Here is a 16,033-nt window from a genome sequence, read left to right as displayed (position 1 = left end):
GTGAGATGATCCCCCAACTCCAGGCAAAACACTGGAGGCTTATTCATTGGTAGGAATGTAATCAAGGATCTCTTGACAGGGGAACACCAGATTCATTTAAAAGCAGCGTTATTGTATTTGTTCATATCCAACCAGGAGACAGAAACTACACAGTATCATACAAAAAAGTAGGGGTTAAGTAGAATATACACTGAAGCTTAGACACTTCATTCTCTTCTCTTCTTTCAGCTTCTAATATGCTGGCAGCCAGGCTGAACTACTCAGACAGGAGATTGAAGGAAGCCTCTTTGCAAACTCTGACAGCTTAAAGGAAAAACATAGGATATAGTATTGGGAATGACTCAAAGAAGCAGTCCGATCAGGAACACAAAGATTTGTCTGCATTGAATGTGCTCTATCACACGCTCAGAGCCTCTGATTGGCTTTTTGGTGCTCCACTATCTACACAAATACATCGCGAAAGATCATCAGTTATTTGTGGAAACAGATTTGCCAAAACAAAAAATAGGGGGGAAAAAAAGCTGGAGGACAAGAGACTACGCAGGGAGAAGAAAAATATTCCTGAAAACTATCATTAATATTCTCAAAGAAAACAGAGAAAAGATTGCATCCATGGAACAAGACAAGATGCAATAAAAAGGAAAATTCCAAAAGAACTTGTGCCAATTAAAGTATGATAGCAGATCTTAAAAACTCAATACAAGGTTTGTAAGATGAAATTGAGGAAACTTCCTGGAAAACTAAGCAAGAGAAAAAGACATGGAAAGTAAAAGAGAAAGATTAAAAAAAATAGGGCATAAATTCTGAAGATTTGAGAGAGAGAGAGAGAGAGAGAGAAAACAGAGAAGGACATAATTAATCAAAAAATTTCTCAGAACGGAAGGACAAGCATTTCTAGATTGAAAGAGTCCACCAAGTCCTTGACCCTGAATGAAAATGGATCCATACCAAGGCACATCATCATGAAATTTTGGAAAATGGAAGACAAAGAGAATATTTAAGAACAGTCTTTTTCATGAGACTAATAGAGAAGGGGCTTCTCCAAAGTAAGAAGAAACCAAGAAAGAGAAACACAAAGGATCCAGGAGCAGGGAATCCTAAGTAGGAGAGCAGAAAAGGGACTCTAGAATGTTGCTGAAGAGAATTCACCAAACAAGAGCTAGGCAGCAGGCTTGGAGAGCAGCCAGTCCAGGCTGGAGCAGGTGAGAAGGTTCCAGGAGGGATCTCTTTAATAAGATGAAATTGATAGAATGCCCAAGTAACCAAATATATTTAGAACAGATATAGACAACTGGTGGGGAGTTTGGGTTGAATTAATGATAAGTGCCTAGAAAACTAAAAGAAAAAAAAAAGACAATCATTAGGTTCTGAGAAAACAGAGTTGTGCAGGAGAGAAATCATGGATGTATTGCATGGCTCATGTGTGAACAATATTTCCATAGTCATGGTAATATCAATACTGAATATTGATATAGCCAAAAATTAAAACACAACTGTACTGGGAGAACAGGAAAAGTGAAGCATGCACATGCCCATGTGACCGAATGGGTATATGGTGGTGGGAGTAGCTGTGATGGTGAAGAAGGTGAAATTCTCATCTTCCATGGTGGGAGTCAATAAATAACACACAAAAAAGTTTTAAAATCAATAAGTAGCCGTATAAGCATGGTAAGAAGAGGTGAATGAGGTATTGTTATTTTCAAAATAAGCCTTATGGGGTTCCTGGGTGGCTTGGTTGGCTGAGCTTCTGACTCTTGATTTCAGCTCAGGTCGTGATCCCAGGGTCATGGGATAGAGCCCCACATCAGGCTCTGGGCTGAGCATGAAGCCTGTTGAAGATTCTCTCTCTCTCCCTCTCTGCCCCTCTCCCTTGCTTGCATGCTGTCTCTTTCTCTCTCCCAAAATAAAATAAAAGTAAAAAATAAAAAAATTCAAAATAAGCCTTATAAAACTATTTGACTCTTTATGTATAAGCACACCTTACACATAAAGTAAAAACAAAACGCAAAGAAACTCTTGAGACTTTTTAAGTGAACAGAGCCCATTAGAACATTCCTCCCTCCTACCACCACCAACTCTACCATCACAACATTGTCTTATCTCATATGTCACCAACCTCCCCCCAATTCTGCTACCACCTCAACACCCAAACCAGCACACTAAGAGAGGAAAGGGAGACACTGGTTGAGTCTAGGATCTGCTTTGCCAAGATCTTGTTAGGGGCCCTGGGTCGTTTTTAACCTGTTAGTATTATACAACTTTAGGCAACTTACAGGTTTTCTACTGAAGTTACAAAGATCAAAACTAGATTGTTTCTCCTAATATATTTCATCTTCCTTACATTTCACTGCGTAACCTGATTTCAAAACCCTTGAACTCTAAATGCACCCTCTATTCTTTCCTTCTCTAGGTTTTCCTCCTTTAGAGGCAAGAATGACCTCAGGGTCCATCTGCTCTTGGCAAATGCACTTACCAAGTCTTTAACACTTGTGTAACCGACTATTTTTCTCACCCTTTCACCTCACGTTGTTGCCTTCACCCTGGATACAAGGTAGAGGTACTATTAGCTATAGTTATTTTTTTGTACAGAATATTACCCGTTACCTACCAAATTCTAAAGTATGTTCCCTCTCTCTTTCACGGAGTATTCTCCTGGCTCTGATTCTAAATCTGGTAGCTGACATAAATAAGGGAACTGTTCAGAGGACACAGTCAGGGTGACCCTGGTAGATCAGGTGAGCCCATCCATTCACTGTATAGTACTCGAAGGAGAAGAGTATCTCACTTTAGATTAGTTGAAAACAAAACAAAACAAAACCTTTCACACTGTCCTTGGCTCTGACTTAGACAACACTCTTATTTGCAGTAGGGAAAGCGTGCTTATCCTAGTTTCTTTAAAAAAAAAATTTTTTTTTTAATCTTTATTTTTGAGAGAGAGAGAGACAGAGTGTGAACAGGGGAGGAACAGAGAGAGAGGAAGACACAGAATCTGATTAAAAAAAATTTTTTTTAATCTTTAGCTTATCCTATTTTCAATTAAAGCTTGAACAGATATTTAATATCTGGGGAGAAAGAATTAGGATTTGAAAAGCTCTCAATAGGTTCCAAAGTTAGGATTAACAAATAATCCAGAAATAATTTTAAAGTCCCATATGTATGTTCAAAAAACTAATTTCACATGCATAGCATGTGGAAGATTTAGCTTAACAGTTCAAATAAAAAAGACTAGGAGCTAGTTGCAAGCTTAACCATCTGACAGCAGGAAGTGGCTGAGGAATGAATGCCAAAAAAGTAAATTCTTGGGGCACCTGGGTGGCTCAGTTGGTTAAGCGTCCGACTTTGGCTCAGGTCATGATCTCGCAGTTTGTGGGTTTGAGCCCCGCGTCAGGCTCTGTGCTGACAGCTCAAAGCCTGGAGTCTGCTTCAGATTCTGTGTCTCCCTTTGTCACTCTGCCCTTCCCTGGCTCATGCTCTCTCTCTCTTTCTCTCAAGAATAAATGAACATTAAAAAAAAAATGTAAAAGAAAATGTAAAAAAAAAAAAAAAGTAAATTCTTCCCTTTCTCCTTCCCTGAGAACACAGGTGAGATTGTTTATACTGTAGCAGCCCATTCACCAATAAATATTACTGACGATCTGCCATATGGTAGTATGAGGAAAGTGCTGTGACAGGTAAAGAACAAGAGGAAGGACTCAAGGATCTTTCCATAGGCTGACAGATAACATATACAAAAGAAGTGATGGCAGTAATGATGGCCTATATTTGAAGAGTTTATCATATCCAACCATTTATATCCTTTCCTTTGAAACTTAGAGTTGCATTATGAGGTGGTAAGTCAAATACGATCAGCATTTTAAAGATGAGAGACTGAAGCTCAGAGAAGTAAATCACTGAATCTCAAACATGTTGCTCTCAGGACCTGTTTATGCTCTTAAAATTATTGAGATATCTCAGACCACATACAAAGATTAAATCAACGTGGATCAAAGATCTAAATGTAAGAGCTAAAACTCTAAAACTCTTAGAAGAAAAGTTACGGGTAAATCCTTGTGACCTTGGATCAGGCAACGATTTTGTAGATATGACATCAAAAGTACAAGTAACAAAAGAAAAAAAGGAAGTTGGATGTCATCAAAATTTTAAAATCTGTGCTTCAAAAGATACCATCTAGAAAGTGAAAATACAACCCACAAGATGAGAGGAATATTTGCATATTATATACCTGATAAGAGACTAGTATCCAGAATATATAAAGAACTCTTATAATTCAATAATTTTTTTAAAAATAAGACTCCAATTTTAAAATGGGCAAAGAGTGTGAATAGACATTTCTCCAAAGATACACAAATGGCCAATAAACATATGAAAAGATGCTCAATATCATAAGTCGTTAGGAAAATGCCAGTCAAAACCAATGTGAGATACCACTTCAAACTCATTAGGACCGTTATAATCAAAAAGACAGACAATAACAAGTGTTGGTAAGGATGCAGAGAAATTGGAACACTCATACCCTGCTGGTGGGAATGTAAAATGGTGCTGCTGCTTTGAAAAACTATCTGGCAGTTCCTCAGGGTTAAACATAGAGCTGCCATATGAGCCAGCAATTCTCCTAGATATATGTCCAAAAGAATCGAACACATATGTACGCACAAAACTTTATTCATGACTGTTCACAGTAGTATTATTCATAATAGCTCAAAAAGTAGAAACAACCCAATATCCATTGACTGATGAATGGACAACCAATATATGGTATATCCATAAAATGGAATATTATTCAGCGGTGAAAAGAATGAGGTACTGATACAACATGGATGAACCTTGAAAATGTTATGCTACGTGAAAGAAGCCAGACACAAAGGACTGCATAGTGTATGATCCTGTTCATACGAAATATCCAGAATAGGGAAATCTATAGAGACAGAAAGTAAAATAGAGAGCAGTTGTCCAAAACTATAGCGTGGGAGTCATTGGAGGATATGAGGAATGATTGCTAGTGGGTTCCTTTAGGATAATGAAAGTATTCTAAAATTGATTATGATGATGATTGCACAACTCTGTGAATATACTAAAAACCATTGAACTATATACTTTAAATGGGTGAATACTATGGTATATGGATTATATCTCAGTAAAGCCATTATAAAAAAATTGAGGGGCGCCTGGGTGGCGCAGTCGGATAAGCGTCTGACTTCAGCCAGGTCACGATCTCGCGGTCCGTGAGTTTGAGCCCCGCGTCAGGCTCTGGGCTGATGGCTCAGAGCCTGGAGCCTGGAGCCTGTATCCGATTCTGTGTCTCCCTCTCTCTCTGCCCCTCCCCCGTTCATGCTCTGTCTCTCTCTGTCCCAAAAAATATAAATAAACATTGAAAAAAAAATTTAAAAAAAAAAAATTGAGGATCCTCAAGAGTTTTTGTTTATGAAGTTTATATCTATTAAACATTCCCTCTATTAGAAATTAAAACATAAACATTTAAAATATTTATTTTTGCAATAACAATATGCCTGTTACATGTGAACATAAATAACAAATTTTTATGAAAAATAGCTCTATTTTCCAAAACAAAAATAATTTAGTGAGAATAGTGTTACTGTTTTACATTTTTATTAGTCTCTGTAATGTCTGACTTAATAGTGTATAGCTAGATTCTCAAATCAGTTGCCATATGTTTGGTTGAAGTATATGAAGAAAATCTAACCTCACAGATATGTAATTGAAAAAGGGAGGAGTATTTTAATAGCTTTTTAAAAGATCATTGTTGATATTCTTCTTTGATACTACACTAAAACTCAACAAGTAAGAGTTTCTTAAAGGTTAGTTGTAAGCTAGAATCTGAAACCATACGAATGAACTTCGTTTTCTGTTATGTAAGAATCTACTGGTCTCTCTCGCATTTTGAATGCACCTTTTATCCATGCATGATTTTATAACATTATGCTTTGGTCATTTGCAAAATATTCATTCCCTGAGTTATGCCAATCTTCCAAAATATTGACAAATTTTATTCTATAATATCAAAAAAATCACACTTGTTAATATCACCACTGATTTCATCAAATGAGTCTTTAATTATTGGGAAGCTGTCAAACTCAGTGCCACATGCAAGTTTTCCAAGACTCTAATTTTTTTCTTGAAAGCTCAGATTCTACCATTGGAACGAATTTTGTGAGTTCTGGAAGTAACGAATTCAATTTACTAATGTTCAAGAAAATGTCTGCTAAATACTCAAGTCTGAACATCCATAGTTTGTCCGTCAAACTTTCAAGTAAAACTGATGTTATAATGAATAGTGGTTAATTCAGCTCACAATTAAAATGATTACAGTAATGCTTTTCATCAAGACAACACTGGTTTGGGTTTTTTTTAATGTTTATTTATTTATTTTGAGAGAGAAAGAGAGAGTGAGCACACGTGCGCATGGGCAAGCAGGGGAAGGGGCAGAGAGAAAGGAGAGAGAGAATCCTAAGTAGGCTCCTCACTGTCAGTGTGGAGCCCAGTGAGAAGCTCGATCTCATGAACTGTGAAATCATGACCTGAGCCGAAATCAGGAGTCACCACGCTTAACCAACCGAGCCACCCAGGCACCCCCCAACCGCTGTTCTTTGATACGCAGCAGAAGTGTTTGATGTGTACTTTCTGTCTTGTGACACAGAATTTTTAAAAGACATGTTCTCAATGGTCAAGATTTAATACAAGTAACAATTTTTACTCTTTTGTCGAAAACGCTTTTTTTAAAAGTAGGCTTCACACCCAATGCGGAGTACAATGCTGAGCCCGAACCCACGGCCCCAAGATCAAGACCTGATCTGAGATCAAGAGTCAGATGCTCAACCGACTTGAGCCACCCAGGTGCCTCTTAAAACACTTTTAAATGAAACTTAACTCCCCCCAAGTGCATGGCAGTGGGGAAAGCAATGACCATTAGTAGGATGTGGAGCTACTGCCTTTATTCCTATCAAGGTGCAAAGAGTTTACCCACCATTGGGTACAAATGTCAACATGATGGTGACAAAAGGCAAATGAAGTCTTAATATTATCATTTTGGTCTCACAGATCCCACTGCAAGTTTCTCGGGGGATCTTCAGAGATCCATGGATCACATGTTGAGAACCTCTGTGTCAAATGCTTCTTCCGCTTATGCATATAGTAAGTAGTGAAACCGATACGTGAAACTAGGACCCATGGACTCCTCATCTGAGAGTGTCTCCATTATTAGAATGTCGAAGTGAGTGACACCAATATGAAGTATAATGTGAACTCATATAACAAATACAAGTTGATCAAATACAGTGGTGATCAAATACAGTTGACCATTGAAAAATATGGCTTTGAACTGTACAGGTGCACTTATATGCAGTTTTTTTTTTTTAAATACATAAATACAGTACAGAACTAGAAATATATTTTCTCTTCCTTGTGATTTTCCCAGTAACATTTTCTTTTTCCTAGCTTACCTGATTATAAGAATACAGTATGGAATACATATAACATACAAAATATGTGTGAATCAACGTTTATGTTATCATTAAGGCTTCTGATCAACAGTAGTCTATAATTAGTTAACTTTTGGGGGAGTCAAAAGTTATAGCAGATTTTCTACTGCATGGGGGTGGATGCCCCTAACCCCTACATTGTTCAAGGGTCAACTTTAATTAAACTGCTACCAGAGATCTAGGTAAAAACGCAATTAGTAGTTATCAGCCAGATATGGTCACTTTAAACTCATCTAGTCCAGGTCATAAAGGTAGCTTAAATAGAGGTGCTTAAGATCATGAAGAGAAGGGATATGGCTAAGCAGTTAAAAAGAGACAAGGTTGACATCCATTCCACAGACTAAAAATAACAAAACTTAACTCCTATCATCTTTGGAAAGGGCTTTCATGTACTTGAAATCATAGAGTCAAAAACTAGGTGGAACCTAAGAGGTCATCCATACAGGAACCTCCTCACAGCATCTCCCTCTGACAGGGCAAACAAATCCGGTGAGGGGTGGCTTCCTTCTCCTTAGACCTCATAACCGTTCAAGTTACTTTTACTTAAAATTGGCCCCACCCCCTGGCCCCCACAAACCACACTCTCATTCCCACATAGTTTCACTCCTTTATCCCACCCTCCAGAACAATAAGCAATAGGTCTGTTTCCTCTTTTGCGACATATTTTAAGTTAGGTACCAAGTCCCTTCTTCTATACCAAGTACCCTCTTCCATTTTTTCAGTCTGAAAGTACTCCTAAAAGCACTCAGTTTCTTCCACTTTCTTTTTCGTCTGGACCCATGCCAGAGTGTGTATTTGTTGATGGAGGGTTTTGTTTTGGAGGGCCTAGTGTGGTCTCATCCTTCTAGGCCTTCTTTCCAATATCTCCTCCTCCATGCGATGGTCCTGGGTTACCCTGCTCTTCTCCCCTGACTGAGCCTTTCTGGTATTCCAGGCACTGTGCCATTTAATTCCCAGAGCAACCCCATGAATGGTACCATCAATGGTTCCCACTCCCACCCCTCCTTTTTTTTTTATTTTTTTTATTTTTATTTTTAAAAAAAAAATTTTTTTTTCAACGTTTATTTATTTTTGGGACAGAGAGAGGCAGAGCATGAACGGGGGAGGGGCAGAGAGAGAGGGAGACACAGAATCGGAAACAGGCTCCAGGCTCCGAGCCATCAGCCCAGAGCCCGACGCGGGGCTCGAACTCACGGACCGCGAGATCGTGACCTGGCTGAAGTCGGACGCTTAACCGACTGCGCCACCCAGGCGCCCCCCCACCCCTCCTTTTTAAGGCATTACAGTTTGAGAATTTTCGTAATCGTGCACAGCTGTGTAACTACCACCCAGGTCAAGATCTAGAACAGCTCCATCACCCTAAAAGTGCCCTCATGCCCTTTTGTAGTCACATATGTATTTTTTTTTAATTTTTTAAAATGTTTATTTATTTTTGAGAGAGAGAGAGAGAGAGAGAGAGAGAGAGGGACAAAGAGCATGAGCAGAGGAGGGGCAGAGAGAGAGGGAGACACAGAATTCGAAGCAGGCTCCAGGCTCTGAGCTGTCAGCACAGAGCCTGACATGGGGCTCGAACTCAACAACCATGTGATCATGACCTAGGCCAAAGTTGGATGCTTAACCGACTGAGCCACCCAGGCTCTCCCACATATGTACTTTTCTAATGGGATAATTTTGTAAGTACTATTTGTTAATTTGAATGTTTCTCTTAACAAGATGTATTAAACATATTCTGACGGCAATTCATATAGTTTTAAAATGTAATTTTAATGTCTGCATCATAGTCCAATAAATTGTTTCATAATTTATTTAACCAATGTCCTTTTGTCAGATACCTAGTTTTTACAATGTCCTACTCCCTCTTCCTGGAATTATTTCTTTCATAGCTGATATTCCTTCGTCTGTTTTGCTAACTCTGTGTCCTCTTTCTACCTGTTAAGTGTTGGTGCTTCCCAAGATTCTGTCGTTGAATCTTCGTACCTGTAATCCCTTCCTAGGCGATCAATTTCCTTTCTAGTTTCACCATACACTCTTTGGATCTCCTCTCTTTTTCTGAACACCAAGACCCTTCTTCCCTACTGTCTGCTGGGTATTATTTCCAGGTGGATATTCTTCTCGTAACTCAAGCTATACACGTCAAAAATTGAACTCCTATTCCCTTTCCCAAATCTACTTCTTTCTCTCCCTTTCTCCCCCTCTGCCCTCTGAGTGGAGGTGCTAACCTTTGCAGTCACTGAGGAGAGGAACCTGAAAGTCATCTTTGACTCTCTTTTATCTCACATTTCCAATCAATTAAATGCTATTGATTCGATTCCAAAATGCTTCTCAGCTTGTGCCCTTCCTATCCATTTCCACTAGGACTATCCTGGTTTTTAGGTTCCATGACCTGCTAACTAATCCTCCAGCCCCTAATCTGATCCTCCTTTGATCTGCTCTTTATGGTTGCCACCAGTTAACTTTCTGAAACATGGAGATTATTTTCCTCTCCCGCCTGAAAACACCTGATGGCTGCCTATCGCTTACAGAAGCAAACCTAAACTTTCCAGGCCGCATATCAAGCCCTCCTTTCCATGGTTCCTTCCCACTCTCCCACCCCTCCTTTATGCTCGGGTTACATCACCCCTGAGCTGTTCCGGAACACGTGCTTCTGCTCTACTCTACCCGGTAACTACCCAATATTTAGTCTGTTTTGCTGTTTCTTTGCTCCCTGCCGCCTCGTACGCGACAGGTGTTTGCACTATTGCAAATGAGATCAAAACGAGCTCTGCCCACAGACCTTTCCGGGTTAGCAAAGGCTCACATCACCTCAAAGGCAAGCCCTAGATTAAGAGCCCATCAGGACAGCCTTGAGGTAGGGAGGGGCTGGCAGGGAGGAAGGGGAAAATCTCTCTTTACATCTCCTCGCAGCCGAGATGCATTGGATCTGTGCTGGTAAGGAACAGTGTTCTCCATCCCTCTGTAAAACTCTCCTCGACTTCTAAAGTGCAAGATGTCTTGCCAACTGAACGGTACTTTCGGTATTTTTTCCCCATTCCTGAGAAGGGCAGACTGAGGTCTACGAGAGCAGGTCTACTGAGTCAGGCTCCCCTCCCTAAAAAAGGAGACAGACGGCCTGCAATTCAAAGAGAGAGAGGCTGTAAGGATAGCACCTCCTGATTGGAGCAGACGGAGTCAGACAAGCTTGGGGGCTGCTGATTGGCTCCGGCTTGATCAGGCGCTGTTGGGCTGTTGTAAATGTAAATAGTTCTGTGACCGGCAGTAACCCCGAGGGGAGGGGGTGGAGAGGGAGGCTCTTCCTCTCTCCATTCATGTCTGCTACCAGCCAGGCCCAGACAGGCAGGCTCTTTAGTAGAGGGGGCTGGGCAGGACAAGCCTAGGGGCTGTGTCTTCGGAGATCTTAAGCTAGAGCTAAGAGTTAAGACCAGCCCGCGGGTCTGATCCAGGGCTGACAGCTTCCGCACAGAGATGCTTCTTTTCCGCACTCAGCTTTGACTGTTTAAGAGGGTTTAATGGAATGTTCCGTGCGAGGCCGAAGGCGTTGGAGGGCGCTGAAGGGTGGTTTTATGGGGGTAGCCTAAATGGCTGTAGTGGGTGTGCCTCAGGGAGATGGGAGCCTGTCCTTGCCTGTTTCTGTTCACAGTCCTATTTGTGGAAAAGGCAAGAGTGGGGGCACAGCTTCAGGCCAGAGAAGTTCCTGATGCTCAGTGTTCCTGGATGATAGCCTTTCCACTGGAAGTGCAGTTTTTCTCCCACCATCTCTCTACTCCAGGGGGAAAGCGAAGTCTGTGGGGACTGGCTTTCTGGGAAGTAGGGAAGAGGAAAGGAACAGACAGGCACATGGTAAGAATAAAGGGCGACCTTCACACATTGCTGATGGAAATGTCAAATGCTGCAGCCACTGTGGGAGACAGTGTGGTGCTTCCACAAAAAGTTAAACACAGAATTGCCCTGTGGCCCAACAACTCCACTCCTGGGTACATACACAAATGAATGGAAAGCAGGTACTCCAGTACTTAATAACCAAAAGGTGGAAACCACTCTAATGTTCATCAACATATGAAGGGAGAAACCAACTGTGCTGTCTGCATACAGTGGAATATTATTTGGCAGTGAAGAGGGATGAGGTCCTGATTCAGGCTACAATGTGCATTATGCTAAGAGAAGGAAGCCAGACACAGAAGGTCCCGTATTGTAGGATTCCCTTTATGTGAAATATCCTGAATAGGTAAGTTGATAGACACAGAAGGCAGATTGGTGGTTCCAGGGGCTGGGGGGAGGGGAGATAGACACAGAAGGCAGATTGGTGGTTCCAGGGGCTGGGGGGAGGGGAGAAGATGGAGACCGTTTAACAAGTACAAAGCCTTCTTTTGCCGTGGTGAAAAGTTTTGGAAATAGTTACAGGTGGTGGTTGCACAACATGGTGAATGGGCTAAATACCACTGAATTGTTCCATTTATAACTCATTGTAGGGTCTGATCCCTGGAGGGTCTTGTTTTTGTTTTTGTTTCTAATGTTTGTTTATTTTTGAGAGAGAGACGGAGCACAAGCTGGGGAGGGGCAGAGAGAGCTGGAGACAGAATCTGAAGCAGCCTCCAGGCTCCAATCTGTCAGCACAGAGTCCGACTGGGTGGGGGGCTCCAACTCACGAACCCTGAGATCATGACCTGAACTGAAGTCAGATGCTCAACCGAACGAGCCACCCAGGCGCCCCTGAATTGTTACCTTTAAAATGGTTAATTTTATGGCCTGTGAATTTTACTTCAATTTAAAAACATATACAGCACAAAACCGACAAACAGAAAGACTACAGGGTGAATGCTTACTGCTGTCTGGAGTGCTCTAAGAAAGGAATAGGACTATTAATGAGCAATTTGGCGCCCTCCCCCACCTTTCACTTTCACTTTCCTCTCATTGCTCATTTCCTCCGGTTTGTCACACAGTTTTTTAAAGCTTGACACGGTCCTGGCTACTCTCTGCTCCTGTGGGAAATGGCCGGGAGGGAGAGGGCCCCTTTGGGCCCTCTGAGACCGTCCCCGCCTGGCCAGAGAACCACCGTGAGTCAGCACAGCAGACACTCGGCCTTTGTGAGCCATCTGTGGCTTGGGTGTAGCAGGCAGGGGAGGGCCAGGCCCCCTCCCGAAAAGGGGAGGGCTCTGCCTCCAGCAACCCCAGTATAGCATCTCAGTTCCCTGGAGCCTGCAATTAAGGCCTGTGGTATTTGCCCCCGAAGTTGGTGAACAAGAATCAGCACTTTGCCTGCCGGCCCGCGGAACGCAAAGTTAACTACGGGTCACAATACAGCTCAGGCTCCCTGTGACATAGCAACGGTTCGTGGCAGAGGCAGAATTTAAAACAAGACATGTAACCTTTCGATAATTTTATCAACCAGATATCCTCAAAGAAGAAGATGCCCTTAAGGATCTCAAAACCTGACAGGAGAGTGGAGTACGGTTTGGAAACGCGTAGATGCAATGTCACATATGTGTCCAATGTTTGGGAGAGCTTCACTCAGGTGTAGTTGAAATGGGTCATGAGGTGGAGTGAGATTCTTCTGGAACAGAAGACCCATCTGCAGTTTGACTTCGCATCAGTTAAGCTCCCTACCATTCTAACTAGGCTTTGCCTCTGAGTATAACTGAGTATCACGGGGCATATACGTGAATATATGCGATTGATGCACATGGGCTTTGGTGTATCATCTACTCCACACCCAATAGAGAGTAGTTAATGACCTCCAGTTCTGGAGCCGGATCACAGAATCATTAATCACTCTCTTACAGCTCAACTTCTCTCCAAGTGATTCCAATGACCTTGTCAGTAAAATCGGGGCAGTGATAGCACCTGCTTCTGATACAGGGCGATGACGCATTATCAAGCCCTCGGTACGACGCCTGGTTGTGTGGTAAGTGTTGTTGTTTCTATCATTGTGTGCATGGGTCTGGTGGACTCAGAGCTTAGGTTTCCCGCATCAAAATGTTGTTAGATGTGTACTTATGCACTGGCCTCAACCCCTTTACCGAATGTGGAACGTGGTGCATGGCATATGGATTTTTCCAAGGGCTTTGGTTTAGCAAGAATATCATCCTAGTCTGCTTAGTTTATAGCAGCTGCCTTTTCTCATGTGACTGGTGTCCTGTCTCCCTGTAGTTTGAGAACAGAGATCATATCATTCTATAATTAAGAAAATACAGAGTGTTTCTTTTCGTTACACTTGAGTTTGAATCTCAGCTTTTTACAACTAATGGTAAAAACATTAAAACACAATTTTTTCTTGGACTTTTTTATTGAGATATAATTCATCTACCATAAAAACTACGCTTTAAAGTGCATGATTCAGTGGTTCCCTGCATATTCACAGAGTTGTGCAACCACCACGACAATCTAACTCTAGATCATTTCATCATCCCCCTCCCTCCAAAAAAGAAAAAAAAAAACCCATGCCTACTAGCAGTCACCTGAATTTCCTACCCCAGCCTCTGGCAACCACCAGTCTGTTTTTGTCTCTGGAGTTGCCTGTGCTGCATGTCACACAGATGGGATTGTATGGGGCATGGTCTTTTGTGTCCGGCTACTTTTCCTCAGACTAATGTTTTCAGAGTTTATCCGTGTTGCAGAGGCATGGGTAATTCTTTTTGGGGGGCTGAATACTATCTCATCATATGGCCGTACCACCTTGTGCTTATTCATCTCTCGGACATTTGAGTTGTTTCTATCTTTTGGCGATTGTGTAGTATGTAATGCTGGTATGAACTTTCAAGTACAAGCTTTTGTGCGGACATATGTTTTCAATACTCGTGGGTACAGACGCCTAAGCATAAAGTTGCTGGATCATACAGTAGCTATGTTGTAACCTTTTGAGGGACTGCCAAACTGTTTTCCACAGCAGCTGCATAATTTTAGATTTCCCCCTAGCAATAAGTGAAGATTCCAATTTTTCTGTGTCCTCATCAGCACTTGCTATTAACTGTCTATTTCATGATAGCCACCCTAGGGAGTGTGAATATATCTTTTTGTGGTTCTGATTGGCATTTCTTGAGAGCTAATACTGAACATCTTTTTGTGCGTTTATTGGTCATCCGTGTATCTCCTTTGCAGAAACATCTGTTCAAATACTTGGCCTGTTTTAAAATTGGGTTGTCTTTTTATTGTTAAGTTGCAAGAGGTTTGTTTGTTTTTAAGTAAGCTCCACACCCAACGTGGAACTCAGACCCACAACCCCAAGATCAAGAGGTACATGCTCCAGGACCGACTGAGCCAGCCAGGCGCTTCAAAGCACAGATATTTATTTATTTATTTATTTATTTATTTTAATTTTTTTTAGATGTTTATTTATTTTTGAGACAAAGAGAAACAGAGCATGAACAGGGGAGGGTCAGTGAGAGAGGGAGACACAGAATCTGAAGCAGGCTCCAGGCTCCGAGCTGTCGGTACAGAGCCCGATGCGGGGCTCGAACTCACCGACTGTGAGATCATGACCTGAGCCAAAGTCGGAAGCTCAACCGACTGAGCCACCCAGGTGCGCCCAAAGCACAGATTTTTAAATTTTGATGAAGTCCAATTTAGTTTTTTATTGTTATTTAGGCTTTTGGTATCATATCTAAGAAACCATTGCCTAATTCAAAGTTATAGAGATTTACACTTTTGTTTTCTCTTAAGAGTTTTATAGTTTTAGCTGATCCATTTTGAATTAATATTTATACATGATGTGAGGTAGTAGGTCAACCACATTCTTTTGCATGTAGATAGCCAGCTGTCCCAACACCATTTGTTGAAAAAACTATTCTTTCTCATTGAATTGTCTAAGCATCTGTCAAAAGTCAGTTAAGGGGCGCCTGGGTGGCGCAGTCGGTTAAGCGTCCGACTTCAGCCAGGTCACGATCTCGCGGTCCGTGAGTTCGAGCCCCGCGTCGGGCTCTGGGCTGATGGCTCGGAGCCTGGAGCCTGTTTCCGACTCTGTGTCTCCCTCTCTCTCTGCCCCTCCCCCGTTCATGCTCTGTCTCTCTCTGTCCCAAAAATGAATAAACGTTGAAAAAAAAAAAAAATTAAAAAAAAAAAAAAGTCAGTTGACTATAAATATATGGGTTTATTTCTATACTCTCAATTCTATTCTATTGATGTCCTTATGCTGGCACTAACACTGTCTTGTTTGGACTATTCTGGGTCCCTTGAATTTCCACATGAATTTTAGGATAAGCTTGTCAATTTCTGTTTAAAAAGGCAATTGGAATTTTGATAAGAATTGCATTGACTCTGTAGATAAATTTGGGGAGTATTACTAACTTACATCTTCCATTTCATGAACATGAGAGATTTCTCGCCATTTATTTAGGTCTTCTTTACTTTCTTTCTTTCTTACTTATTTCTTTCTTTCTTTCCAGATTTTGTTTTTAAGTAATCTCTGCACCCAACGTGAGGCTCAAACTCACAACCCCGAGATCAAGAGTCACATGCTCTACAGGCTGAGCCAGTTGGGCTTCCCTTCTTTAATTTCTCTCAATAACATTTTGTAGTTAACACTGTACCATTCTTATGTGTGTGCT

This window comes from Leopardus geoffroyi, chromosome D2 (assembly GCF_018350155.1).
Source record: "Leopardus geoffroyi isolate Oge1 chromosome D2, O.geoffroyi_Oge1_pat1.0, whole genome shotgun sequence".
In the NCBI taxonomy this organism is placed as follows: Eukaryota; Metazoa; Chordata; class Mammalia; order Carnivora; family Felidae; genus Leopardus; species Leopardus geoffroyi.
This window is presented reverse-complemented; position numbering follows the sequence as displayed.